Source organism: Harpia harpyja, chromosome Z (assembly GCF_026419915.1).
Source record: "Harpia harpyja isolate bHarHar1 chromosome Z, bHarHar1 primary haplotype, whole genome shotgun sequence".
Lineage (NCBI taxonomy): Eukaryota > Metazoa > Chordata > Aves > Accipitriformes > Accipitridae > Harpia > Harpia harpyja.
The window spans coordinates 72258572-72286378 of record NC_068969.1 but is presented as its reverse complement, the minus strand read 5'-3'; the positions used below and the strand labels follow the sequence as shown (position 1 = coordinate 72286378).

The following is a 27807-nucleotide window of genomic DNA, read 5'->3' as shown; positions in this document are numbered from 1 at the left end:
TCAGACTTCACAGACTCAAGGTAAAATGTCATAGAAAGGAAGCTGGAGAATTGCTCATAATGACTATGAGGCCTGTAATGATCAAAGGAGTTAATATTGTTGTAAGGCAACAGTAAGCAAAATAATTCCATTATAAATGAGTATATATGATGCAGTTCCATAACTCTTATTGTACAGGAATGAGCAACATTATTTCCCTAATTTGTGTAGAAAAACTGGCTTGCCAGTTCTTGTCAAAAGGCCATATATTGAAAATGTGGAATATCGATTGATCCTTGGAATTATGCAAGCTAACATGATGGTAGAGTTGGCTTCAGTATTCAGGTAGAGACAGAATGGTTTTGAAGTTGACAGTGATTCCCTTTTTCAAAGGGGTAAAATATAATTACGCTGTGTCCTTCATGTGTTCTGATCTTCTTTTCTTGTGGCTGTAAACTGACACTTGTCAAAAGTGTATCTGTGTAGTAGCATTTCTGTATTTTACATGCATACCAATGAGTGTATTGAACACAAATGCTAGGGATGTCATAAGGTAAACAGCCTTTTTTCTTAACAGCTTTGACTTTTCAAGTACTTGCAGAAAGCTTTGAGAAAGCATTCCTTGATATATTGATTGATCTGTGGGGCATACAGTGTTTCATGCAAATGAGGTGTAAAATAACCTGCAGACGTCCATATTTTAAAAAGTGTATGCAGATAGTAATTGCTATGCCCTTTCCTATGAACTGGGTTTCTATTAATGTGTGTTTTCTGTGGTTCCATGGGAAGCTGCTGTTACTGCAGGGTTCTGTTTCAGAGTCTTGAACAGATGTGTATTCACACTCTTTTTCACTTTAACCTGTCCCTGAATTAGGAGCGTGCAAAATACATGCACTGACTAGCTCTGAGCACTGGTGGTTTGAGCTTCAGCTTTTAATGTCCTTGACTCTGACTAATCAATAGCAAGTGAAACAACTACAGCATCAGCAGCAGTACTGTAAAAGGAAACGTCTGTTGGATATTGTGCTGGAAGACTTGAGGGCAATGACTCTCCTTGAGAAAGCTGCAATATTTTCTTCTTAAGAGTGCTGAGCACAAATGTTTCATTTTCTGCTGCCTGCTTGGAAAATGAGCGCATCTTCCAATGTATCATACCAGGAAATAAAATAAAAACTCCAAACTAAGGAAAAACAGATTAAGATATGAAATGATCCTTTTTAGCAATGTAGAGGACTGTTAGCCCAAAATATTTTTGGCCTCTAAAATGCTGAGTAGACAAAGTTTTACTATGTCTTGGTTCTAACTCATTTCACACTGAGAACAGCTTTATAGGGTTCTATACTGAAGTACATATAATTCTGTTTGACCCCCTTTCTCATTTTATGAACTTGTAGATCAATGAAACAAACCATTAAGTAGATTGAATGCTGCCTGCAACACTAATGTTAATGGTTCCGATTTTATTAAGCCCGTTTGGAAATCTCATACAGGTGGCAGCATCCATAAAATGACAAACTATGTATCCTTATCTGTGGAGCATAAATTCAAACATTAGAGGAAAAGCTAGTGATAGTGGAAAAGAAGTCTTTCTAAGGTATTGCGGTATTTTGGAGAAGTGCAAAGGAGAGCAAAACCTCTATGTTTTGGGTTACTATAAATAGTCCTGAGGTTAATATGATATTGTATTATGTACTGCCTTCCTGTTGTTGTAAGCAACTCAAGTGCCTAAGAGGGTGAAGACTCTTTATCTTGATGTATAACTTCATGGGATAGACTGTTTAATCTCTTCTGGTTCTAGTTTTTCCAATTACTAAGTAAATTCAGTTATTGGAAAATCTAATCTGGAAAGAGAGACTAATGTGGAACTGAGATCCAGAATTTTCTGGGAATCCCTGGCCTCTAATAAGTTGATAGTGTCCAAGTCTGTGTGTTTTCAGGTCTTTGGTTTTCATTTGTTTGTCTTCTATCCATGCTTTTATCTTTAGGTAAGAAAAGTAATATTTACATATGTCATTAGGGCTCTTAATGACATGAATGAAAAATACTGTTTTAGTGCCTCATGGGGTAAAAGTGATGTTTAGAAATAAAGAAAAAGTTGTATTAAATATTTATGTTACTGTGCTCTGAAACACAAGGCAGTATTAAGCCTGGTGCATACAAAATCTGCAAAATCCTAAGAAAAAATATGGATTGCTTCAGACAACTTTATCTTCTGCTGCTGTGTAGGCATTGCTTTAGGGAGGCAAGACATTATTTTTCTTTGTGCAATAAGTCTTCTCCAGAAACCTATCCAGAAGCCTCTCCTTGCTTTCCAATAAAAATGAGGTGACATTTTGTCCTCATTTTGCTACAGCATTAACCAACACTGCTCTTTGAAGTAGTGGCTTGGATCCAAGAAGCAAATAAAACTAGGAATGAAATGTTTCATTTAATTTTCTACTTGAAATCAGAAACTGAAAAATTGGATAAGAATACCTTCTTAGGTAATGCAGCTACATCTTCTCTTTGCTTTCCTCCCTTCCACTCAGCAGTTTGAACTTTCTCCATATAAATCACTGTTCATTTAAAAAGATCAGAGATACATGTTGTGTTGTGCTTGATTTCCTCCAAGCTGGAAAAAGTAAAAATGTAAATTGATTTTTGTTTCAAAATACTCTGTTTGGATCAAGGCCCCAGGTAACAGTCTGCTTAGGATAAATGATATGTACTTGGTGAAGAGAGAAAGTGTAATGAGACTTATCATAGAAACTTTCAATTGCTCAACACTTCTTTTGCTTGTGCTTTCCCTTGAGTGCTTGGGTTTACATACATGATCCCCAAATTTATGCAACTCATATGTAGAGACATATTTGGAGGGTGGGATGTGAGTATATGAAACTTAGTTTTGAATTCAGTTAAGTCATCATTACAGGAAACTTTTATTTACTCTGGAAGAATTTAGGTCAGGTTTGTAATGACCAAGAAAGTTTGACTGCAGACCTCCAATTTATGTACAACTCATTGGAATATATTATTTCAAATCCTGTTGGAATAAAAAGGATTTCAGACAACTAGAATTTATCATCTCGCTTTGTGAAAAAAAGTTCAGAATATGACCATGTCATAACATTTTCCTCCCTGAATGGCTTAGGTGAAAGCTTGTAGGGAACATAGCCAGTGAGAAGGGGTGTGATTGAGATTGTTTGGGACAGGTAGAAATCGAGCCCATGGATATGTGACTATCACCGTAACAGTAATGTTCCAAATATGGCAATGAATGAGATGTTATGATGCCATTAACTGCTCAGTTCTGTGTTGTGTGCTGGTTAAAGGAGGAAAAAACCTGCCTTCTTTACATATTAAAAGGATTGTGTTTATGAAAGCCTCTTCTTTCAGAATGATTTCAGTATATATAAACATATGGGGGTTTGCTATTATACTTTTATTTTTATGCTTTTTTCTCTAATGAATAGAAAAGCTAAAAACAGTTGGTCTTAAAGGCATTTTATCCAGCTCCCAATGACAGTAAACTCTTAGGAAGTTCCGGATCATCCGGTATCTGAGATACAGATCTGCAAGGCTCATGAGATAATCAGCTGTGGTACTTCCAGAAAGCCAATTGTAGGATTAAAAAAAATCCTCACTGTTGGCTCAACTGGATCCATATTAATAACATAATTCAAACTACACTTTCTGTAGCACATTCTCTTTGGGGGAGAGCAGTTAGACTTAAATTTGATGTTCCCAAAATAGTGTATTGCAAAATCATTAAAATGTTTGTTTTAAGACTAATAATGAACACAGTGCTCACTTCAAAACTCTCTGAATGAAGAACTGATATTGGAAATAAAGTATCAGCAGGTTACATTTTAAACTACTCATTATTTTCTTTATTGTCTTGGACACATTTGCATCTAGGAGAGACAGATACATAATGTTCCCTTAAAGGATGAATGAAGTTCTGTCATTCCTTGTACAGGCAAGATGGATAGCTTTTTTTCTCTCTTCCACTTTTATTTTGAGTTTTTTATTTTTATTCTTTAATGTACTTTCCTCCGCAAGTCTGAGTGGCAGCTTACATAACAGCAGTGGTTTTTTAAAACTAATCTTAAACTCAGAATCCAGTGCCCCAGCAGCAACTCAAGCCAAAATCAGGCTTTTCCTCAACCTGCCTAACTGACTACTTTTGAACTCCGAGAAGCCAGATGAGAGGTTGGCAGCTAGGACATGAGAAATCATCTTCTGAATACCCACTGCCCATAATATTTTGCCTCTGTTAGCTCAATAACTCCAAATAGTGAGAGATCTAGTGTACAAATTGAGTCCACATTGCCTGCTGCTTAATGAATTTGCAGCTTTTTCTACCTTCCCCAGAACCATTTTTTTAAAGCACTTCTGTTCAGTTTCTGTGTCCTTATATTTCAGTCCTTTTTCCTTGCTCCATTTCACCTGTGTCCTGTCAGAGCCTTCCTTTTCCCCCCACCCTCCACCACCCCACAATTATTCTGTATTTCTGTGTCCTTTTCTTTTCTACGTACTTTACCTGGTTGCTTTTCATGTTTCAGTGAATAAAGTCACTAGAGTCTTTCTTTCTACCTTTTTGTTTTCTTTCTTTTTTTTTTTTTTTACTCCCTTTTATTAACCATTTCTTTCTTTGAAAGATGTATTTATTGTGATTAATTCTTGTGCCTTCAATAGGACTTGCAGACTCCCTTGTGGACTTGTTACTTCTGTAGACTGCTCAGGTCCTATGTCTCAGGCTTATTCCATGCTAGTTGTTTTAGACATGCCTGTTGACTACTAGAGTTACTAATATACATGCAGATGCAACTAAAAATATAAGCAGATCTATTGTCCACCTGTGTTTTGCATATTACTGTACACTAAATAGTAGTTCATCAGTTAAGAACTTCTCAAATGAAAATTCAGAGGTGACTTTAAACACAGCAATGTGATTTCACTGTGATTGCAGCAGACCAGGTAAGGAACAAACTAAAAGGCCAGAAAGCTTTCACTTACAATGATGTGCTTTAGTGTTAAAAGTGTGGTATAGTTGTGTGTTTTTATGTAAATACTTGTATCTGTCCTTTGACTTAGTGTCTAAGAATGTATGCAATCTCACAGATTTAAGAAAACAAAATTCCACAGCGGAGGTCTGAATGGCCTAGGAAATGTGAAGGGAAGGTAGCAACCATGCAGTAGCTTTCAATTCTAGACTACCAAAACCCTGATGATACTTCTCTTTTTCTGTCTAACCTGTAGCTTCCTAACATCCTTCAGAAAATTACTTAGGAGATAATGATTAACTACAGTGACTCAGTAAAAATACTGCAGAAAGGCCTGGAAAAGCCTGCCACCTTTGTACCATGTGCAGAAATGGATCTTCAGTCTTCCTCAAACTCTGTTAGACAGAGTCTGTAACATACATATACAGTCATGAAGGTCAATGTATTTTACAGCTGTGCATTTTTCTTGACATTAGAGTAGGCTTTTAGGTCTGTGATGTTAATACACTGTGTGATGAACTGAATTTTCAATTATATGGTTTTGGTTTTGAATTCTCCCATTGAGAATTTCATGGTATGGCAAAACTATATTAATTCACTTTAAGATATTTTATGTGTGGGAGAGGAGGCAGTAGAAGTAGCAAGGACCTGAATGATGTAAGCTTCAGTAAGAGAGCAGATTCAAACAATAATGTAGTGTTCCTTAAAGGTTCTTAAGATACTCATCACTACATGTGAATATGACCATAAGAAACTCATCTACTCAATGTCAGTCTAGCCTAGAGCCTTCCTCTCCAGGTAAAACAGTCCCTGCACAGAAGCCTAGCTGTTCTGAAATGATGCTCACTTCAACTGATACTGTATTTTTATCTGTGAATTAGCCAGGTGCCTTTGTTTTTTCTTGGCACCTTACACCAAACCTTATCAATTTTTTCAGAGAAAAGGAATTTTGCCACACCCATTTGGAAATGTGCGGTGGCTCAAAGCTAGTATGTTCAGCTTCTGAATGTGCCATTACCTACTTCCACAGTAGAAGTACTAAGAGTGCCTCAAGGTCAGAACAAGCAAGAAAATGCAATGTAAATGAATTAGTCATTATTACTTAACTACTAACAGTCAAATTCAACTTCTCTTGAAACTGATAGTGTAAGTCCTATTCATTTAAAGCAAATCAAGATTTGGCTCTGAATTGTTGTTTAAAGTGCTGTGGAATATGGATAAGCTTTCACTCTTTATAAACATTGAGAACTTACTAAAGCAAGGTAAAAAAAACCCCAAACCAACAAACAAAAGCTACTGATGAAGTTTACATTTGCAGGATAATAGTACAACTCTCACATGTTTTTTTTCAAATGTCATTAGAACAAGTAATGGTGACTGTCAACAGTGATGTACATAATAACTCAACTGCATCAGATAACAACAGACTGGGTAAGACAACGCTGTTCTAGGAAGTAATTTATGCTATAGAGTCAGATAGTTGGATTTCACACAGGGCCAAACATAGCCTTTAAAGTTCTTAGCCTTAGACGGTCAGGTAACATTTGGGGGATAGGTTTCTCTTCAATCTCAGAACAGAACATGACTCAGGCGTTTTTGTTTGTGTTTTAATGTGCCATCATATTTAGTTGTTGATTTTTAAGTTCCTGTTGATATTTAGAAACAATAAATTTTAAGATAATGAACTAATATTTCTCCCAGCTCCACTTTTTTCTGCCATTACAAAGTCATTTAATGACATCAAGGGCAGGAGCCTGTTTGGAGCAGGCAGAAAGGATGATGTGCCCAGATCTAAGGCATGAAACAAAGGTTACAGAGGAACTTGGTGTTGTACTTACAGTAACTCTGTGGTACAGCAGAGTTCCCTTCACTTAGTTGGTGCACCAGACCAAAGACAGAAAACTTGATTGCGCACCCAGGCTTGTTCACCATAGGCCTTTGCGCAAGGCAGGACACCTGACTGGGTTTTTTTCTGACCCATGCATAGTATAGTCCCTGGTTGGAGAATTCTAGATTTATTGCATTACAGATCAATATGAATATTTTGATATGTTAAGGACAAATGAGTAACACACCTTATACATTTTTAGTTAATTAATAAAATCGTTGGCCAGAAGATAGAGCTAATGTTGTCATTTTCATAATTTCATGTATGGTTTTTATTTAATGTTTTATGTATGCTTTAAATGCATTTTATGTTTATGTGTTTGCTTGTCAAGTATTCATTTGTGTTTGGGCTTTTGTATTAATTTTTCTTTGACTTTTTTTTTAAAGCATGATGTCTCACATTTTATTTTGTTTCTTTTAGGTTTTGTTTTATTTCATAAGATCCCACTGGATGGGTAAATGAAATAAGGAAAAGATGAGAGAGGGGCTGTTGAGCTTGTGGAAGCTGTATGCTGCACACTAGGGAGTGGACAGTGTTCTTGCCCAGTGAAGTGCCACCTCCCTTGGACTTCTCTTTTAGTCATTGGTTGCGTTTGGAGAACTGTAGAAGTACATTGAAATCAGTAGCTGTTTTTGCAAGAGCAGGGCGAAGCCAAGTCCTGAGGCAGCTATAAAACTCAAGAAAGTCCAGAAATAAGCTATCACTCTTTCCTATTGCCTTGTCCTCACTGTGTCTTCCAAAATGACATTGAGGTGAAATTACATTATATTGTTTCCTCTGTTGATTTTTTTCTGTTTGAACTTAACTGGAAAGATGTTGTTTTTATAAATAATATTTATCAAAGGTGAACTGCAAAGTTGCTTTTACTTTATTGCACAAGTGGCTCTGCAAAACTTCTACAAATGCTTAACTTGAGTGTGTGTGTAAACTCATTGATTTCGGTGGGAATGCTCACATTCTTAAAGTTAAGTTCTTGTATATTTTCAGGATGTGGCCTTAAATCCTAAAGCAGGAAATTGCAGAGCTGGCCCTGCAAATCTTATTTATGTACGTGGTTCCACTGACTTTACCAGTAAGATGGAGAGTATGAGCTGTATACAGAAAGGTGGCAATAATGTTTGTTACTGCGTTTGGGTATTGAACCAGTGCCATTCCTTACACATTCAGTTAGGTTGTGCTTATTCAATATAGTCCATAAGTTTGGGTAAGTGTACAGATCTTTAGTAGGCTGGAATACTGATTCTGAGCCGAGAGCAAGACTAATAACACTATATGGTTGGTCCTTCAGACTGTATACTTACAGGCCTATTTAACTGTTCATATTTAACTGTGAAGTATACTTCAGAGTATGCTTCAGTATACTTCAGAGGAGAGCCTACTCTCTTCTGAGGAGAGTTTACTGTAACAAAGCTAAGTGAAGGCACAAACATTTTGCAAGAGCAGGGACTGCATTTAGATACAGTGCTAGACATTCATTTTCATGCTATTTACCTATCAAATCCTGAGTTTATACTTTGATCTTTTCAGTTTAGGGAATCATTGTAAGAAAGATGAAGTTTCTGTTTTTTTAACCAAGAGTTAGCTACAAAGAGTAGCAGCAAAAGACTGAGATAGATGCTTACATTTCTATGCATTTTGATTAAATTTCTGAGCTATGGTTTGATTTGAATTCCTTACAATTACGTTCAGTAAAAAAGAAGAAATGGTATTGTTTTGTCTCTCCTGTATTTTCGTTTCATTGTTTTTGCTTTTAATTTCAGCCATTTTCACTCTTCCATTGAAACACTGTTGTCTTTTCTTTTACTCCGATCTTTTACAGCATATGCCATCCCTCTCTTTCTACAATACTATCTTGACTCTTTTGTTCTATCTCCATATACTTACTTGCTTTTTGCCTTTTAAGGCTCCTACTCTTTCAACTTTGTTCTTGTGTTCTCTTCAGTCTTTTGCATCCAAGTTCTTTATTCCTGCCGTGCTCAAGTTTTGGCAATACCCTTATTAGTCAAGAAATATGTCCACATTTGCATTCTTCCACGCCTATGTAGTGAGATATTTCCTTTCTCTTGCCATTGGCTAGGGAAGGGGAGTTGCAGTTGCTGAAGTGCTTTCTTCCTTTCTCCAAAATCTGTCCCAAAGATGTGTTCTTCTCCCCACATTAAAGAAGAGGACAGAGCTGGAAGTCTACTGATGACCAAGGAATAGTGGTGTCTTTGTTGCCCTACACATACTGTGGTGATTTGGGAAGGGATGGCAGCAATTAGGAATATCCATCAGAGTTCCTGTTTGAAGTCAGATGTCAACAAGTGTTCTGCTGTTCCTCAGAAACAATATTAGGAATCTCTGCCTTTTTTCCTCCTTAAGTCTGTGTGGACATGGTCTTATTTTAGAAAGATACTTTCTCTTCTGCTTACTGATTCTCTTTTAACTTCCTTTTAATTATTGTCTTCTCAGAAGCTTACCCTTGAATCTCTCCTCCTGTTGAAAAAATATCCGATGCCATTGAGCTGATTCTAAATCAATGCAGAATCATTTAGCTCAGCAATATTTGAACTAAAGTCAGTGGAGTTACATCAAATGTAACTTGGATTGTGAGCAGAGCTTGACCCAGTAGCCCTGATTTCAGTCTTAAGTTTTGCTGGGACAAAGTCAACATATTTCAGTTATGTATTCACAATTTACTGCCGAATAAATGAGGTGAGAATCTGAACCCTTTTCTTTTGGCAGGCAAAAGGCAGACTTGCAGAGCTGGAATTTGGCAGTTGATTTTTGAAACATTTAGTTTTAAAAGTTAGTTCCTTCTGATTCATATTTATATGCATAAATGTGCACAGTTATTGATTGGGGATTTTACATAATTTTTTAGTAATTTATTTTGTAGCACTTTGCAGTTCATCTTTATGGTATAGGATTAGGTTTGACCTTCAAATATTTCAGCACGTACTGACACGGTATTTTGGATTTTATGTAATCATGGAGGTAACTTTAATAAACCACAACTGATTTATGCACCAGTGAAATACATATATTTATATATATATAGTAGAATATCCTTCTTACATATTTTGTACTATATCTTTTATATTAGCCACTCAGTGCACTATTACTTGATGCAGATATTCACAGAACCTTATGGATTACAGCACATGATTTGTTACTAATAGTGTCTTAACGCAGGTGTTTAATGCTTGATGAAAAAGACTACATGTTCCTAAAATGTTTCTTTTCAGTATGTGGACAGAGCCTCTTAAAGCTAAGGGAGCTAAACTTTTAACGTCAAAATTATAGTACCCACTAGTTCCTGTCTTTCAGGTTGATTGTAAGTGACATTGCTTGTAACTGTAGAGATTCTGATCTGCCCAAATGGTGTTGGTTTACAAAGAGCTCAGTTAATTACAAATTCTTGACCTCCTTAAAATAAAGTGAGACTCAAACTAAGAATCATACAGGAACCATTAACATGGTAAAAGTTGCTGAACATCCAGGATTTGACATTAAAAAGCTTTTATATTGTTTCACTGAGCAATAAAAAAGGCTATGAAACATCTAAAGGCAGAGTTGCTTTTTTTTTCACTGTGCCAGACATGAAACTAAAATAAAAGCATATTTCTAATGTCTGCTAGAAGGTGTTTATTTATACTAGAATTTACTTTAAATTGACATTTAACATACTCATAGCTAAGTACTGAGATAAGCTGTTGAGCAGTTTGATGGGCAGATTAGTTGGGGGACTGGAGAGGAAGCACTGCTGGGGGTGTTTTGGTGCGAGGCAAGGTGTATCATCTGGTCTGTTAAGTAAACCTGATCATGTTGAATTTGGTGAAGTTTGACCAGCGGACAGGTCTATGTTGCAAACAAGTGCATTGTTCCTAGGCAGAGCCTGGGGTCTGTGTTGTGCTTGCTGCAGCTGCCTGCCGTGCCAGAAAAGGTGGGGGCCCTTGTGAAGGCTGTTCCTGCAGAAAGGTGTTTGGGGACCATGTCTTTTTTTGATGGGAGTTGTGGGAGCTCACCACCAGGGCAGATGGAGGCCGTTGTGACACATTTGCATGGCAATATGCGTGTGACTGGGTATCCTAACCTGTGCAAGGCAGTCCCTGGCCTTTCCACTGCCTTTGACTACCAGCTGGATCTCTCCCATGGAGCACTGAAGAAAACTATTCATTTCAGTGGGAGCAAGATCCTTAGGGGCAGCAAACAGCGCCAAGAAAACCTGTGGACAGCTAGTTGGAAACAATTCTACTTCAAATAGTTCTTGCAGAAATTGCTCTTTCTTTTTTGCCTGCTGGCAGAAGCACTAGAAATCTGTTTCTTTCCTAGGGTGCAGCCAATCCCTAAGTACAGTTTTTCAAAGATTAAAAAACTGACGGAAGTTTGCCATGTAGGAATGACTGGTACACTTCCTACCAGCTCTTTACACAACAGCATTCATAGAAAGGTCCAGTTTCTCAGTCCCTTCACCAGGCCATCCATGATAAGTTGACAATTAATCATCAGCATGTGGACCAGCATTTTGCAGTTGTTTGAACTTGCGAATGGTTTGTAAAGTTGGAAGCCGTTATCTGACAGATAAAAAAAAATGCATCCTTTCTGACATCTTTTTAATTCAGCTGTCCTTTTCCAGTTGCATATTTAACATTTGAAATAATTTGAAAGTTATTAATGGATTGGGCAGCTAAGTATTTTGTTTGTATTCATTGCAAAAGAAAAGCCCAGAAGCTTACCTGAAGTTTTTTAGTATTTTCTTTTCCTCCTCCTCCTCCTCCTTCTTCTTCTTCCTCATCATTCTGTCTGGCTTCTTCTCTTCCTTCCAGTTTTCAGTGGTTCTGTCTTTCGTTCTCTTCTGTTCTTGAGAGAGCTCAACATCCTTCTTCATGAGCTGCGGTAAGCTCTCTTCTCCATAGGGTACAAATGTGGAGGGTCTTTAAATGTCCTTTTGAAAGGCTTTGCTGTCATTACGTTATGGTGTAGAGTATTCCAGATTATAATGTAGCCCCAGGTTTTGCCAGATTTTGTCATCGGATCTCCACAGCAAGAGTTGGTGGATGGTTGGAAGTATTGAGAACTATAAATACAGTATTACAGGGAGCACAGAGAACATTGGTACTGTGTATTTCACATGTTTCATAGCCCATTTCATTGTCCCACTTCCATGGGAATGTGCATGCCCAAACTTTTGAAGCTGGCTTCCATTTGTTCTGTTTTTCTTTTGTACATACAAATTAAATCTGCTGTGAAAACAGAAAATGATGTATTAATTGGAAATAGAGCTGTTAAGTTCCACAAGCATGTAGACTGTATGATAGGACTTGTAGAATATGTTACTGTCTTGTAATTAAAACCTCAAGGTTAACTGGTTAACATTTTCATCAAAAAAAGATAAAAAGCCCACATTAGAGTGTGTATTGTTTTGATATGGACATGCCATAGCCTTCTAATTTTAATAGCATCCTTCCATGATTAGCTATATTTTTGCAGCTGCAAGGAGTGTGGTGGATAAGCACGTGTCCTAGCCTGGAGCAGAGTTGCAGACAGTGTAGAGCCAAACTGCTTTCATTTTGAAGAGGGCAATTTCCCCATAGTCCCTAGAGGCACCAACTCACAGCACTGTTACTAAGCAGATTATGGCTTAATATTGGAGGAAACTCCCCTCATTGCACACACATTTTCACTGTAACTTTGTTCCTCAGCTGGAATGACAGGAACAACCATATAAGATTTCAGGGAACTATCTGATATTTAAGCAAGTAGAGAGTGAAGTCATGGCCTTCTTGTGATGGCTTTGATTTTTCCTTGATGTAAGCAGTGTAGGGCTCACTCCTCAGGCATGTCGACAAAACAGGAAGAGAAATCCTGATTTTTTCCAGAGATTTTTTTTTTGAGACAGCTATTTCATTGATATTACTGGCTTTACTAGTGTAAGAGCAGAACTGGGCAGCCATACCACTGCACAAACTTGAGCCCAGAGTCTTTGGCAAATACATTTGAAATGTCTTCCACTGCTATTCAGAGCTCTGTGTTCCTTAGTCTGCCTTAGATTTCAGGGTCAACTTAAAAATAGGAAGACAGTAATTCTGTTGCTATCAAAGTATAGAACTTAAGTATTCTTTAATAAAATCTATTTTCACATGTTGAAAAAAGTAATATTCTAAATGATAGAATAAAAATGCCTTCTACCATAACATAACATCACATCATTAAAAAATAGTTTGCTGTAATCCATCAGCAAGCTGTGAGTCTTTTCTGTCTCTTTCCCCTCTAATTCTTCATGTTGAAACTGTTTTATATTTCTTGTAAATAATAGACAATCATTGTTTTTATTCCTAAGTACTACCATAACAGTTGGGACAATCTATACTTACAAAAAATGTACTTGATGAACTTACTATTAGCAGGCCAATAAAGTTTTATAATTCATTATCATTGTGTATTTCACTCTGTAAATTGATCACATCTAGTATTTCATTAATAATTTTGCAGTGTATTGGAAAATATGTGAATCTTGGAGTTCTTCAGCTGTTATCTGTTGTTATAAATGTGCTCATTGTTGCTTTTGTTTTCTGATAAACAGTGAGATTAAAATCCTTAATTGTATTTTTATAGCATCTTGAATGGTTACCCTATTTAAAAAACACCCTCTGCCCCCCACAAAACCTGTTTGCAATAGTTTTATTTCTATTTAATTTAATTTAAATGTATGTGTGTTTAACGTGTACATTCAATCGTGTGCGTGTGTGTATTCAGATCAAATGACTACATATTCCGCTGTTGACCATAAGGCAGCAAGTTTTACATGTCAGGCCATGTTTCATCTACTCAGAACTTAAGGTAGAAAAAGTTGGTTGGTGGAATACACAAGTAAGCTGTGCTTATTTTCCAACTATTTTGAGGAAACATCAGTGCTGTGATTTGAAAGGTGTGTTTTGCTTTGGGATTTGCATTTGTTGGCCTGGACCATCTGGATTTCTTGACAGACCTAATGAAACAGAGTACACAAGAATGTTGAAATGGTTATGTCACAGTTTAAGCCCAAGTTTTTCCCTTTTTTGTTTTTCACTAGGGCATGTCATATTTTCCCACAAATTCGATTGCTGTATTTGGACTATAGCATTGTGGATATTGCATTACAAGATAATTTTCTTGCTGCTTCTGAAATGTTTGGTCACATTTTTCTCTTCTGGGAGCTCAGCATATCTCTGAGCATTGTACCAGATCTGCTTTGTATGCCCTTAGGGAATTTCAAATTTTTCACCGATTGGCACAAGTGTAATGTCATGTAGTGTATTTTACACATATGCTTTTTTATCATCATCTATGTACAATATGCCTTTGGAACTAATTTGATGCATCCTCACTATCTAGAAGAAACAGGCTCGATGTAAATGTCCATTCTTTTTCTAAGAGAAGCTTTCAGTAAGACTTGCTATTACAGGTAAATTGTGGTATTGATTAAGCTGGTAGATACAATTATTTTAAAGACAGTATTCAAACAATATAAAATACTAGATTCATGAAAATCCTTTACCAAGTGGAAGAACATATTGAAATTGTCATGTATTGGATATTTTTTTGAGTGGTAGCAAGCTTGCCTTTGAAATACTCTAATATAGGGTTTGCAGCCTCAGCAGAGCAAGAAGTTATTATTTGGGGAGAACAATCAAAAACTGAAGCTGAGTAAAGGCAAAAGTGAAAATAGCCATTTACGTTGCTCAGGAAATTAGGAAATCAACAGGATGAGAACTAACAAAGTCTTAATGTTCTTGATAATCCAAATTAGTGTAAAAATGCAAACAAGGGTTCTTAATTTTTTAAATGAACATGAATTGTAACTTAATAGGATTCTTGTAGAAGTCTTTATTTTTGTTCTTTTAAAGAAGAAAAAAAATACAAACAGCATGTATTGGTTATTTGTGTCTTAAGAAATTGTTATTTCCATCTAATTTCTCCATTAACGTACTGCAAGAAGAAGAAGTTAATTTCATAGGTTAGTTTGTAAGTCTGTTACTATTTTAAAAGTAAAATTAATTTAAAGATCACCTTTCAGCCTGAGTAATTGATGTTTCTTCCTATATTATGTTAGTAATCAGGCTCAAAAGCAAAAATACAGAGCACATAATAAGCAGTTCTTTGTATATTGCAGTTCCATGAGAATGGTTGCAAATGTCACAAAATTCTGCTTTCTGATATTTAGATAATTCTGTTGAAAGACCTGTTTGGCACTGTGTTTTACCTATAAAAAGCAAATACAGTGTGCAGGTTTCTAAATTAAGTGTTCTCTAGCTAGTTTGTTGACAGTGACAGATACTTCAGATTTAAATGATAATGTTTTGTTTGGCTTCCGAGTTACTATGCAGAGCTCTAGGACTTTCATCGTCAGAGCAGAGTTAACAATGAAGGAGTCAGATGTCATTAAGGTCTATAAACAGAGAATGGAGTTTCAACTAAAATAATTCCCTCAAAATGGAAAACTGTAGTTCATAGTGTGTGATAAAAGACAAAAGTGCGTAAAGAGAATAGAAAGGTGCATTTGAAAGCTGAAAATTAATTCGGATTAGAGTTCTTGTTTGGTGCACAAGTTGATACTGCGTTTAACAACTCTTAATAGCTAATATTAGGTATGAGAAGTTAGAGAACAGAAAGTGGTGAAACTCTTTGTGGCCAGATGGACAATTGGTTGTGCAGTTTCTTGATGACTAGTGTGATCCCACTGAAGAGTCATCACTCTGGAAGGGTTTTAGCACGTCAGTGTCTACAGCATTGAAGTTGATGATGCCTCAGGAATGGATGCATCACCCCTGCCTCAGGGAACTTGATCCAAGAAAACAGCTAGTTCTATATAAACCCTTGTCTGAGGGCTGGGTAACATTTCTTTCACTTTGTTGTCAGCCTATGCTGAGTTTTTGTAATGTCTTTACTCCAGCAGACATCCCGGCATAGGCCTTGCTGCCTAAACCAGAATTCCCCTTTCTTTTTCTAAAGATGCATGCCATGTAACCAATTTTAATGCTTCCTCATGAGACCTAGCATGATGCTGAGGTCAGAGCTTGTAAGTTAGCTCTTTTCTGCCACTGATGGTTCCAGAATGAAGGCCAACAGGGCTAGCTGTATCAGAGATTCCTGGTGCACTTGTACCTAATTAATGTATAGTCATAAGAAGTTGGTTCACTTCTTTTAAATGTCTTAAGACTCCTAGGAAAAATCCAAGGGCTGTATGTACCTGTACAGATTAACTATTAGAATTAGAACAAAATGTGAAGTCTCGATAAGTCTATGCTTTGTAGAAGAAAACATTTACGTAAGACTCCCATTTTCATTCAGATTCAAAACAGTGTATGTTGCCTTAAATATGAGAGACAAAAGTTAAAAGTATGAAAGAAATTCAGTGTTGGTTTCCTCATGGTAAGCCCTGCTTATTGATTTTTCTGTTAATGTCAGGTGATGAGATGAAACACCTAGGAAGTTAGTTTCTCTCGTAGTTTTATCTTTTATAAGCCAAAAGTAATTTTTTGGCAGTCTGAGGTACTCACGTCTGTGTTGTACCCTGTCTTGGTGAAGTCTGTCTTCTGGGTACCAAGTAGCCCAGTGATAGATACCTCAGTCCCTGATGGGTCTTGTGAAGGCTTCTGCCACACAAGCAGTAACTCTGTCTTACTACTAATTGGTCAGCTGTCTCATTTTTCAGTACAGTAATGTTTTTTAAATAGGATCCAAATCATCAACTCTGCATTTGTTTGCTTATGAGAGTATGAATCAAAATCAGGTAAGCTGACTGTGAATTGCCTGTGTGTTTCCTTTCTCTAGTAACCACCAGGCATTTGAGGTATGGTTTTTGAAGCAGAATGCGCAGAGACCAGCTTTCTACTTGCTGTGTGGTATAACAGGTTACCTTTTCCCATATTTCAGCATTGGTTTTCCCTTGGGAGTTGGCATAATCTCTTTCCAGGTAAAGAGTCACACTTTATCACTCTTCATCATTCTGTTAAAAAAAAGGGCCATGTGCCTCTTCAAGAGGAAGGCAAAGATTTATCATAACTGCTTTTGCTTTCCAAAGAAGACACCAAGTTTCCATTCCCTGCTGCAACTTCACACTTTGTTGTAATCCAAATGTATATATAAACCTGTTGCTGTTGAACTCAACTACCCTGGGACCCAGGTGAAGTTGTTACCTGTCATTAGGAGGTGATGGCATTTGCCTCTGGGGGCAGTTGTTTCTAATTGTAGGGCTTTAACATTTTTTGCTCCTGGGTTCTGGTCTGAACTTTGCCCATGGTGAGAGCAGCTGTAATCACTAGTGATTTGTAGATGGCCCACATGATAGCAGTTTGATCAGTGATTGCCAGGGGACAGATACTCATGCCAGGAAAGAGCAACCTTTGGCAGATGAAGCAGAGAGGCTGAGGATTGATGACAGAGAGACTGAGTTGTCCTGTCATCAGTCTAATTACAAAGGGTTTGATCATCTCTTGGAGGGGAGTGAAAATTCTGAAAAACTTCTGATTTTTTTTTCCCATTTGGAGATATGTAGGTCTTGCTTTGGGTGCCATAAATCAGGCTACTGTGAGATTTATTTGTTTAATACAGAATATAAATGTAATTTTAACTTGCTGCATTCTTAAGGAATTCCATCTGCATGTTGCAGGATGCAAAGAGTCTGTGCAGATGCTTGCCTGGTTACACCAGAGCCCTGGCTCTGACCCCAGATAGAGCACAGCACTGTATTCCCCTATAAAATAAATCAGGGTGTTTATTCGCCTGAGATTTTTGTCATCACTGCAGTTATGGACAGGAGAAATCGTGCATGCCTGTGTGGTCCTGCCTGGAGTCACATCTCTTACTCAGGTAATTTTATCCGCTTCAGGATTCTAGGGAGGGCTGTTAGTGTACCATTAAATTGTCCCTGAGTAATGTATAACTACTTTCTTTAGCATTCTGAAATTTTTTTGTCATTGCTACCTACACATCCCAATTGCAAGTACGCAGCTTGTGCAGTGTGACTTTCCCGTGTCTTTCCTTGCATTGCGTTTATGTTTATGCCATGTGACTGTAAAATACTAACAGATCAATCTGTCCAGTAGTGAATATATCTGCATGGGATGCAAAACGGCGAGGAACTCAAAATCATTAGAGTCTGAGAAAGGTATGAGTCAGATCCTTTAACCAATTCACATCAGCTAAGAGACCAACTTAAATATTTGCCATTTGTAAGTACTACTACTCCCTACTATTTGGGAATGGTGAATTTTAAAGCTTGAAATTCACTGTCTGTTAACATTTGTAGGAGTAAACATCTTAGGTCTTGCCAGACATTTAACATGAAAAGGAAATGCCAACAAAATGAAGCAATGCAATTTTAATTCCAAAACTGTAAGGGTTTTGTGGTGTTTAATATGTAATAGCCAGATTCCATGTAAGATCTGTGGTTTCATTTTTTCTACAAAATTTTTTAGGACATTATGTAGGTGTAAAATAGTGCTATATATTACAGTTTTAGTCATGTGTTACTAACAGAGTGAATAAAGTAACCTCATTTTTTACTACTAGTATTGAATGAGTTTATGTATGAAATATACTTTGAAACTTGCTTTAGAACCCAGATCAGTGAGTTAATTCAACAGGGCTAGTTTATTTTAAATTCAGGACCCCAATGTCTTTGTGCTGGTGTTTGAATCATTAGTACTGCATTGATCTTTATTTTGCAAATAAACATATATTTTTCATTAAGCATTATAAGAAGTATCCCTGGGTGTGAATATTAGTTAATTTTTTATCAATAATTGCCTGGCGATTTGAAATGAAATTGGTGCCAGATGACATTGCTAGTCATACAAAACATCAGAAACCTGTTGTCATCGTACTCATGAAGTTTCATTTTAAAAATTACATCTGTAGTGAGATCCTACATTATTCTTGCTTTCGCATAGAAATTTAAATGGGTGAGTAGCTCAGGACTTAATTTTTGCTTCCTCTTTCAGGCTGCTTAGATAACTTAGCTGTTTGAAGTTGTCATATCCTTGTTCCTTGGGTTTTGCTACCACATCATGAAAACATGGAGAAATTGGCTGGTAAAGTAAGAAAAGTTGGTACTGTCTTAACAAACCAAATTCTAATGCCTCTGGAAACTGTATTGGAGAACAAAACCATCCCAACCGCTCAGTCGATGAACCGTGTACTTTTTTTAAATGAGTTTCTGTATCCATCTAAGGTAACATGACCAACAGGAGGGAGCAGCCAGCAAAACCCCAGGACACTGAGGCAGTGCGGTGTCCCCTCCCTGCAAAGCCAGGTACGCCCCTAGGGATAATGGGCTCCTCTGGTTACCGGTGCAGTCCAGCCGCCCCCCGGCAGAAGCCCAGTGAAGCTGTTTATGTATTGGCTGCTTCCTGCCATCTCTCTTCTGAGGTGTCTTATCTCGGTGGCACAGAGCCCAGCTTAAAGCCTCCCAAAGGGTTGTGCACCCAGGCGTGCCCCCAGTGCTGGAATGGCACAGATGGTGTAGATGGCTTCAGCAGGTTTTTGTAATGATGAGCATGCTGCACTGCCTCCAACTAGTGCTGTTTGCTAAGAATCCAGGCTTGCTTCTTTGCCCCTTTCCTGCTTCTTGTTGGGCCTTAAAGAGGAAGAGGGAAGGGAGATACTGCAGGAAGGATTCACTCCTCCTGGCTCCCAGCCCATTATTAAGCGTTCTCCAGCAAGCTGGCTTGTCCGCCTCACATCCGTCCCTCCTCTGTAAGTCCACATGACTGAATGACTGAAAGGTGAAAGACCAAAATCTTTCTAATTTTAATAATCCCAGCAGCATCGTAATGAAAACCTAGCTCCATAGCTTTTACATTTCTGGTAGCATGCAGCAAATCGTACTGTCTTTAATCCTCTCCCTGGCAAAACTCCCACTGACTTCAGTGGGAGTTTTGTCTGAGCATGACCAGATTGGAATTTCAGGTTTTGGTCCTATATTAATTTCTCAGCAAGAAAGAGAAATGGATTTTATAGATTTTCAGTTTAACATTAGTAAGACATGAAACTGTCATTCTCTATAATGTAGTGGTACAAATATGGGCAATTACCTTTTTGGCATTGCCTCTTGGGAATAATACAGATCTATTACTTTAACCCATTCCTAACATAATTCATGTGCAGCCATATATTATAGATGCTGCCTTTCAGTGACACAACTAAGTGCCACAGCAGTACAAGACAGTTTGCCAAAAAAGTTGTAGTCATTCTTAATACAAAGGCAGCAGTCCTGATTCCACTGTCATTTATAGGGATTTTGCGCAATTGTCAATTTAATAAATTACTCTTGGTTGATATTAAGATGAAGGGAATTAGACTCTTGGTATTGCTATTTCATTTTTCCTATTTATAGGATTTCATGCTTCATGTTTGGTTTCACTCTTTCACCCTATCCCCAAATTTGTTTTTCTCTACATTTTTGATTAACTAGCTAGTTGGAGCTTAGCACGTTATTTTGGGGGGGGCAGGGAAAGAAGAAAAACCTCACCTGGCAAATTCAAGTACGGTGTAGAAAAATCTTTGGGGGAAATGGATTATTTCTAAAGACTGTGAAAATGAAAAACTTTCCATTTACTGAAATTATGGTATAAATGTGGGGACTCCAGAGATTGAAATACTAAGTGATTATGTTCCTGCACTGAAGTCTGATGCTTGGTTATTTAGTATTGGTGTGCTTGAAGTGAGCATGTGCTTTTTTTGTGCAAGTGGGAAGTGCATGTGTCTGCCTTTTGCAGTCTGGTCCTTTGAGACCTGTTTGTATGTGACCATTGCAGACTCCAATTTTGAGTCTAGTCCAGTGCTAGAGACGATTGTGGCTGTGCATGGTTTGGTTTGGTTTGCAGCCTCTGAAGGCAAGAAGATTATTTTTGCAGATCAACTCAGAGATACACTAATGAGGGAAGTTTATATAGTCTTCTGCTTCAGTTGATGCTAATGTTTTACATGTGTTCATTAGATTCATACAGAAATACAAAACCATTTTATTCTGCTTTGTAGTATTTGCTTCTAATGGTGGTCAGGAATAAGGCTATGTTATCAGCTCCCTTTAGCAGTTCCTTTTTGAGAGTATTTGATTTCCATGCAAATCTGTTCTGATAAATCTGTTGCTAAGAAACAGCCATGACTGAATTTTTGGTAAAAGAGGAAGTTACACTGAGAATAAATGAGTGTCACCCTAAAGTACTTGAGTTTAACAAGTGCTAATGCTTTTTAATGCTGACATATAAATTACAGCATCACAGGAGGCCATGTGGATAATTGGGAACTGAATATTACAAGGTGATAGGAAGCTTCAGATTTAAGAAATCCAGGGAGATGTTACAAAAAGAGAGGACAGATGAGCCAGGTGGTCAAGAGAGAATCAGTTCAGAAGAAAGAGGCAAAACTCTCCATAAAAGAAGAAGTGAGTAAATAAGCAGAGGAGGAACATCAGAAAAAAGCTAGGGGAGAATACTTAGTAAAGTATTTAGAAATAATAGAAGCAGCAGAAGTAATTTCTGAAAATATTATGTGCAGCATCCTGAAAAAAGAGAACCACTGCTTTATTTAGAGCCCTGCAGAATAGAAACAGTGATGGTTCCAGTATTTTAGCAAAACCTCATTGTGGTTTCGTGGCCAGTTTTGTGATCAGTTTCACAATTAATGCATCCATTTTCAAATCTGCTGTAGCAAAACTGCCAGAGCTTGGTTTGCAGTGTGGCCACCTCTGGGACAGCTGAGCTAGCTGGTATGGTGCAAATAGCTTTGAGTATGGGCCATTTTCCTGCTTGCCATAGAGGCAATTTCTAGGAAAGCTGTCAGGAGAGAGGTAACAGGAGGAATCTCCAGCAGATGAGCATCGTGTGGCAGGGAGGAGGAGGTGTCTGTAAATGGCAGTAGAGGTTCAGCATCTAGAGGCAAGTCAGTCAATTTGGGCAGCTAATCTCACAGCTTGTGAGTGATACTGCTGGGACAGAAATTTGACATGTTGCCTTTCCATCCATGAGTGTCATTTGCTCCACTGCAGTAATTTTCAGATCTGCATCTGAAGAGGGTTTTGAGTATGTAAGGCTTCACTGCCTTAGTAAATGTGCTTGGGGAAAGAAGGGTGTTGTTTGGAGGCAATTCTGCATCTTTGATCTGAAGCTGTATTGGCAAGGGTATTCCTTCGGTCTGTTCAGCTCCCTCCCATCTCCAAAGGTGAATTGTTTTTCAAACAATGTCCCAAAAGATCTAATTGAGTATAATCCAGAAGTCTATAACCATGGAAATGGAAAGCGATTAACGGAAAATGATTGTTTTTCTTTTCTTTATGATTGCTTAGAGGTGCACAAAACCACCAGATGCTAGAGGGAGTCTGTTGCTAAGGCTATTCCACATTGAGAACATGGCAGATGCTTCACCTGGGTATCACAAGAATTTCTAGTGACACATGATTGATGAGCACCAAAAATCTTCCCAGAAGAAGGTTCTGGCCAGTCTCTTGCCAGCCAGCAAGGTTTTCTGAGCATGGGCTGTGATCTCTCTTTGAAGGCCAGGGATGTGTATAGTTGCTGAGTGCTCTAGGGACAGGGGCTGTAGAGAAAGCCACTGAAATGGCTGCTGTGGCAGAGACACAAAAGGAATCAGTTTCACTGTTGCTAAGTAATCTAATACAAATTGGAATAAAATGTCAAGCATTGATGCTCAGGAAGGAAAGTAAGCTATCTCTTGCTTTGTGTTCACTGAGGGCCAGTTTTGGAAAGTCTGTCTTCTGTGCTGAAGCCACCTGCCCTTAGAGCAGCCCTCTTCCAAAGGCCAGATACTGTCTCTCAAGCACATGCAAAATTGGGGCCATCAGGACCCAAAGCCTGTTCTGTTCACCCAAGGAGAGAGTGAACTACTTGACAAGAAATAGATGATGGAGTGTCAGTTCACCATCTTCCCATGCCCTCCTCTTCAGGTGTAGGTGGGTCTTTGAATTTTCTTTTTAAAACCTGTTTTCAGGGATGGGGAATGTTTGGAGATGAAGGGGAGCCAGTCCAAGTCAGTGCAAGTCCAAGAAAGCTTTAGTTGGGCTGCAAGATCATCTCAGTGAGAGATGAGTAAACAGCAAAACCAGATTTCTGCAGATGATGTTTACAATTTGAGCATGATGTTTGGGCTGATTGTGTTTAATTGTTTAGTTTTGCTTCTTTGCAGATTGTCACATTTAAGATTAGCTAGTGCGGCTGTAAATGAAAAATGGATTGGAAGCTATTATGCTGGAATGCTTGCTGAGAACAAATCGAGAGGTGTATTTCAATGTAGGACAGTAACTTCATAATTCGTGCAATTTGAGGGGCCTGTAAGAATCTTCCACTTACTAGAAAGTGAGAAATTATACAAGACTTTGTGTTATAGTGTCATGTATTTAACACTTCCAGTACTGAAAACTGATCAGAAACAATTAAGGGGGAAAACCCCACTGAAATAAATTGTATGTAAAGAATGCAATTAAATAATGTGTGTTCTAGTAGAATAATCCACTGTAGACTGTGGATTCATACATCACTGGTGTGCTTCTTACCTGACTAAACCTATCTTGATTCTGCAGTCTGGAAAAGTAACCTGCTAATGCATTGAAAAGTATGTACTTTATTGATATATGCTATGTATTGGTTGAGCTACAGGCCTCATTCAGTTCTGAACAGACATAAATCACCATTTGAAGAACCCAAAGTGTTTTCCACAAGACCACTCAAGGTCTACCTTTTTGTCATTATGGAAGATTAGGGCTGAAAGGGGACCTGGTGTATTCTTCCTTGTCCTAAACCTGTATCAATTATACCGGTATCTTTTCCAACACATATTTTATTGGTGTGGCTTCAAGAGCTCCAGAAGTGGAGATTTCTGGGTCTTCTATGAACAATTCCAGCGCCTGAGGATGTTTTCCTAACATTTTAGCTCAGTCTTTCTTGATACACTTTTGTCATGCAACTTTTCATTCCTCTCCAGCATAGGCATGAAAAAAAGATTGTTCCCTTCCATTGGAAGGCTATCCTTGTGTATGTCCTCAGACCTCTGTTTAGGATAAAAGAAATTCCAATTCTTCAGGTTTTTTTTCAGGTCTCTGAGTATTTCTAGATTTTTCCATATCATGTTTTCAACTGATTTGCTTGGATGGGAGAGGCTTGTAGATAGTATCTCTGTACTCCCAAGAAATAATCAGGGAGGATTTAAAGAAGGGAAATGGTTTCATTAGTAATGCTTTTTAAAAACAAACAAACAAACCACACAAGCAACAAATACAAGTTTAATATCAGGGAGCATTTCTCCATAACCTAGCATATCTGCATATCATCTAACCATGTCTAACTAATCAGAATTTGGAAAATTATTCCAGTTGACTACTGCAAATAGCTTTGCTGTTCTCTCAGATAAAGACTGACTGCCAAAGCAGCATGAGGAAACTTGTGTTGCTTCTGTACACATTACATTTATCTTCTAGACAACAGAGGACCTCATTCCCAGCCCTAGAAATGGGAATGCTAACACTTAGATTATTTATGAGAACTGTGGAGGGAAGCGATTGTTAATTAAAGAGTTTTTAAATTAAATGAAAGGCAACAAGGATTCAATTTTGGGTGAATTACTCTTTTTTGCTTGATGCCAACAAGCGCATTCTAGCTGATCTTTTTTCTTATTGCGGTGATTTTTCACTGTAGTACTTTTGAAGGATTGTAATTTTACCCACGTTTCTGAGATATCCAAACCTGCAGGTGGCTATAATGAATGGTCTTGGTGATCTATATTAAAAAAGATAAATCATTTTTTCTTTCCTTCTTTCACATTTTCTGCTGCCTTGTATCCTTACTTCTCTGGCTCACATACTCATATTGATTAATACACTATATCCCTGCTAGATTTTTGTCTCAGGTCTGTGTTTCATTTGACTACCAATAATGAGAGGCCATAAATTCCTCATTCTTTGTGATAGGGCACATCATCTGAGCTGCAGATACTGCAAAGATGTCCACGAAGCACTGGGCAGCTGTATAGCCACCATTTATCCTACAGCTGAAGGAAGGCTCTAAGTCCCAAAGGGCTCCGTGGTGCAACAGCCAGGGCTGGCAGTCCCTCCTGGGTCCTGCTCGTGACTTTGACAAAGATCCATCCCACCTGCAGCGCTGGGCAAGTCAACGAGCCTCACAGAGCTCCTCCTGTTGCCTCCAAATTGGGAATAATAGTAGCACGTACCTCACTGAGGACGAACTGTGAGGATTTATTGGTTATGGTACTTAAGAGTTTGAAGATGTGTACCAGATTGCGGTTGTGAGATCTGTTATACAAATGCCTCCCATTCCAGCTGAAAGGAGAAAGAAATCAGCAACCTCTGTGCCACAGGCTGAGGCTTTGCTGATGGTATCCCTGGGGAGAGCTGGCCCTGGAGTGAGGCCAGGGCAGAGGGGGGGTCATGCACCTTTCGTCCTGCACAGACACTACTAGCAAATCCAGTATGTATTAGAGACCTCATCCTTTTTCCTACAGGGTTTTGCAGTGCTGCAAAGGAGGTTTCTTTGGTGAACTGCCTTGCCAGTCTGTCTCAGATGTAGACACCTGTGTCTTTGTTCCTGCGTCCTGTAGGTTGCATGGCTTTCAGGGAATGACCTGCATTATGAAGGGATCCCCTAGGTTATCCTAGGGATTCCTCCCTATTTGGAATCCTCCCTTGCAGAAACGATGACCTCTGGAATGCTCTAGGCTTGTGTGTAACAGGATGTGTGAATGCATGCATACAGGGGAGTATAGATGAGGCTGTGAGAAGAAAGGCGGCTGAAAGGAACTGACTGGGATTCCTTCACAATCATGCTCCAGAATAAAACTGAAGCAAACAAATATGCAGCTGTGGCTTTTAGATTCAAAGCCACAAAATAAGGCCTGATGAAATACTTGAGTGGCTAAAATTTGTGTGTAGTCATTTCAGTGGAAATTACCCATATTGCATGTTTGTTGCTCTCTAGAGGAGTTAGGCATTTGAAATAAGTTTTCCAGCAAGAGAAACATGCATTTTAGGGGAAGAGCATTTAGGTCACTGTGACTGACCTTTTGACGCCTAGCAACACTGAAAATTTGGTACTGTAAAGCTGAACAACATACCTGTTATTTCATTAAACTCAAAGGTATGCATTACTTAAATTATACTACATAGGAAAGAAAATAATCCGGCACTGCAGCGTATTTCCTCTGGATGAAAGTGATACAGTGATAACAATGCAATTTAGTCTTTTTGTGAAACTGCAACAAATGAGGAAAGACAAAACATTGGTCTTTCACATGAATAAAAAACCAAACCACCTTGGATTCTTGATCACCCAAATGAAACGTTACATCAAAGTGGGGTGGTTTCATCATGATTTTCAAACAAATGTCTCCACTTTGTTTTGCAATGGTTGTAAGTGAACAGACTCCTAAGGGCTGCTTCCTGAGTTTAAACCTTTATGTTCAGCCACTTACTCCTGCAAGAGACCTCCAAGGAGTCCCGTTCCTTCAGTTGTTCAGAGATTGTTAGAAGTGCATGCTGACAGGGAGCAGAGGCATTTGTCTGTTGGGTGTGGGGAAGTTCTCCAGCTCTCTGTTCTGGTTCCCCTGACTTCCTGGGAGCATGCTCGTGGATGGGAACCGAACTTTTCGGGCAGTGTCAGAAAGTTTTTCTCATCTCATATATCAAGAAGCAACAGAGTACAAGCTTAAACAAGCACTAGTGGGTGCAAATCAATTAAACAGATTAATGATACCTGTCAGAAGATGTGAAATTATTTATCCTCTAAACACCCAAGCCTGGCAAGTCTCAGTTTTCTGACTCACAGACTTAATGTTTACAGTGTGTTTTTTGGCTCAGTGTGCTGCACCAGGCTGGAAGGACATGCACTGTTTGAGCTGTAAAGAGCAGTGTCCTTCAGCAAGGTGGAGTTAGGTATAATGTTGCTTGGGGTGATCTTATTCTTGTGTTTTCTCCACCACAAACAAAGAAGGAGTAACCCCATAATACTCGTTTTGCAACTGACTGTGACAATGACTATTGAGATGACTTCACTGAGGCTAAGACTAATGGCTGTTTTCTGGGGAGCTGGCAGGGATGGGGATATGAGACAAGAAGGGTCAGTTGGAAGGTGGGGAGAGGCAAGAAATGCTATTGCTCTGCACAGCTGAACTGCTGAGAAAGCATAGGAGCACGTTGCCTTGAACTTTGCCCTCATTAGAAGCATCAGCAGCTGCAAAGCAAAGACCATCATTTTAATAAGCCCACTCTAGTTTTGCAGAAGAATCTGACTTTACTTTGAACAGCTGCACCAAGCAAAGTGAGGCTAAACTGGTTTCTCTTCAGGAAGCTTATTCAGCCAGCTTTAGATGTTTTTCCTTGTGTTCTATTTATGCCTTTTAATTCAATTCCTTGTATTCAGCATGCAGCATTTTTAAGAGACCAGTAATCTAAAATAATGTTTCTATAATTGCATTACTTCTTATTATGCTGGGGTCTCTTATCCAGTCTAACAGAACTGCATAAACATGATTTGATATCACAGTTGTATACAGTTGTTAAACTTAGGAATGCAAAGGAATATTCAAAGTAAACTTATAGCACCTTAGTCAGGAAAAAGTGTGCCAAGCCATGATTGATGAGTTGTCTTCCAGAGGAGGTGAAAGACAAGGTAGCAATTCAAGAGTTAAGCTAAAAAGATGTCTCTTCTGGTAAGAAAGTTGGATCCTAGCTTGGTAACAGGAAAAATTGAATATCTGCTCTTGCTGAAGCATAGAACGTACCTTTTATTTATGCAGAAAAGAAGAACTTGGAATCCACAGCAAATATGGGAGTCTCATGGGAAAAGAAATCTTGTGTAATTGTTTTTTCAGAACAAGGTATTTAGCTAGTGAAAAAATATACTCCTCCCAAAAGGAAAAAGAGAGGAGATTCAGTATGGCCTGGAAATTCAGCAAAGGTAATGCTGA

General features: G+C 38.3%; 1 protein-coding gene and 1 long non-coding RNA gene across 2 annotated transcripts in view; both read left to right on the top strand.

Moving 5' to 3' along the window:
- NTRK2 (neurotrophic receptor tyrosine kinase 2) overlaps window positions 1–27807 on the top strand; it is a 210527-nt gene that overhangs the window by 86632 nt on the left and 96088 nt on the right. The window lies entirely within an intron of this gene.
- Window positions 102–7305, top strand: LOC128136907 (uncharacterized). The gene is made up of 3 exons (XR_008233521.1): window positions 102–5762; window positions 6327–6395; window positions 7273–7305. It is a non-coding gene; the product is annotated as an uncharacterized LOC128136907 (long non-coding RNA).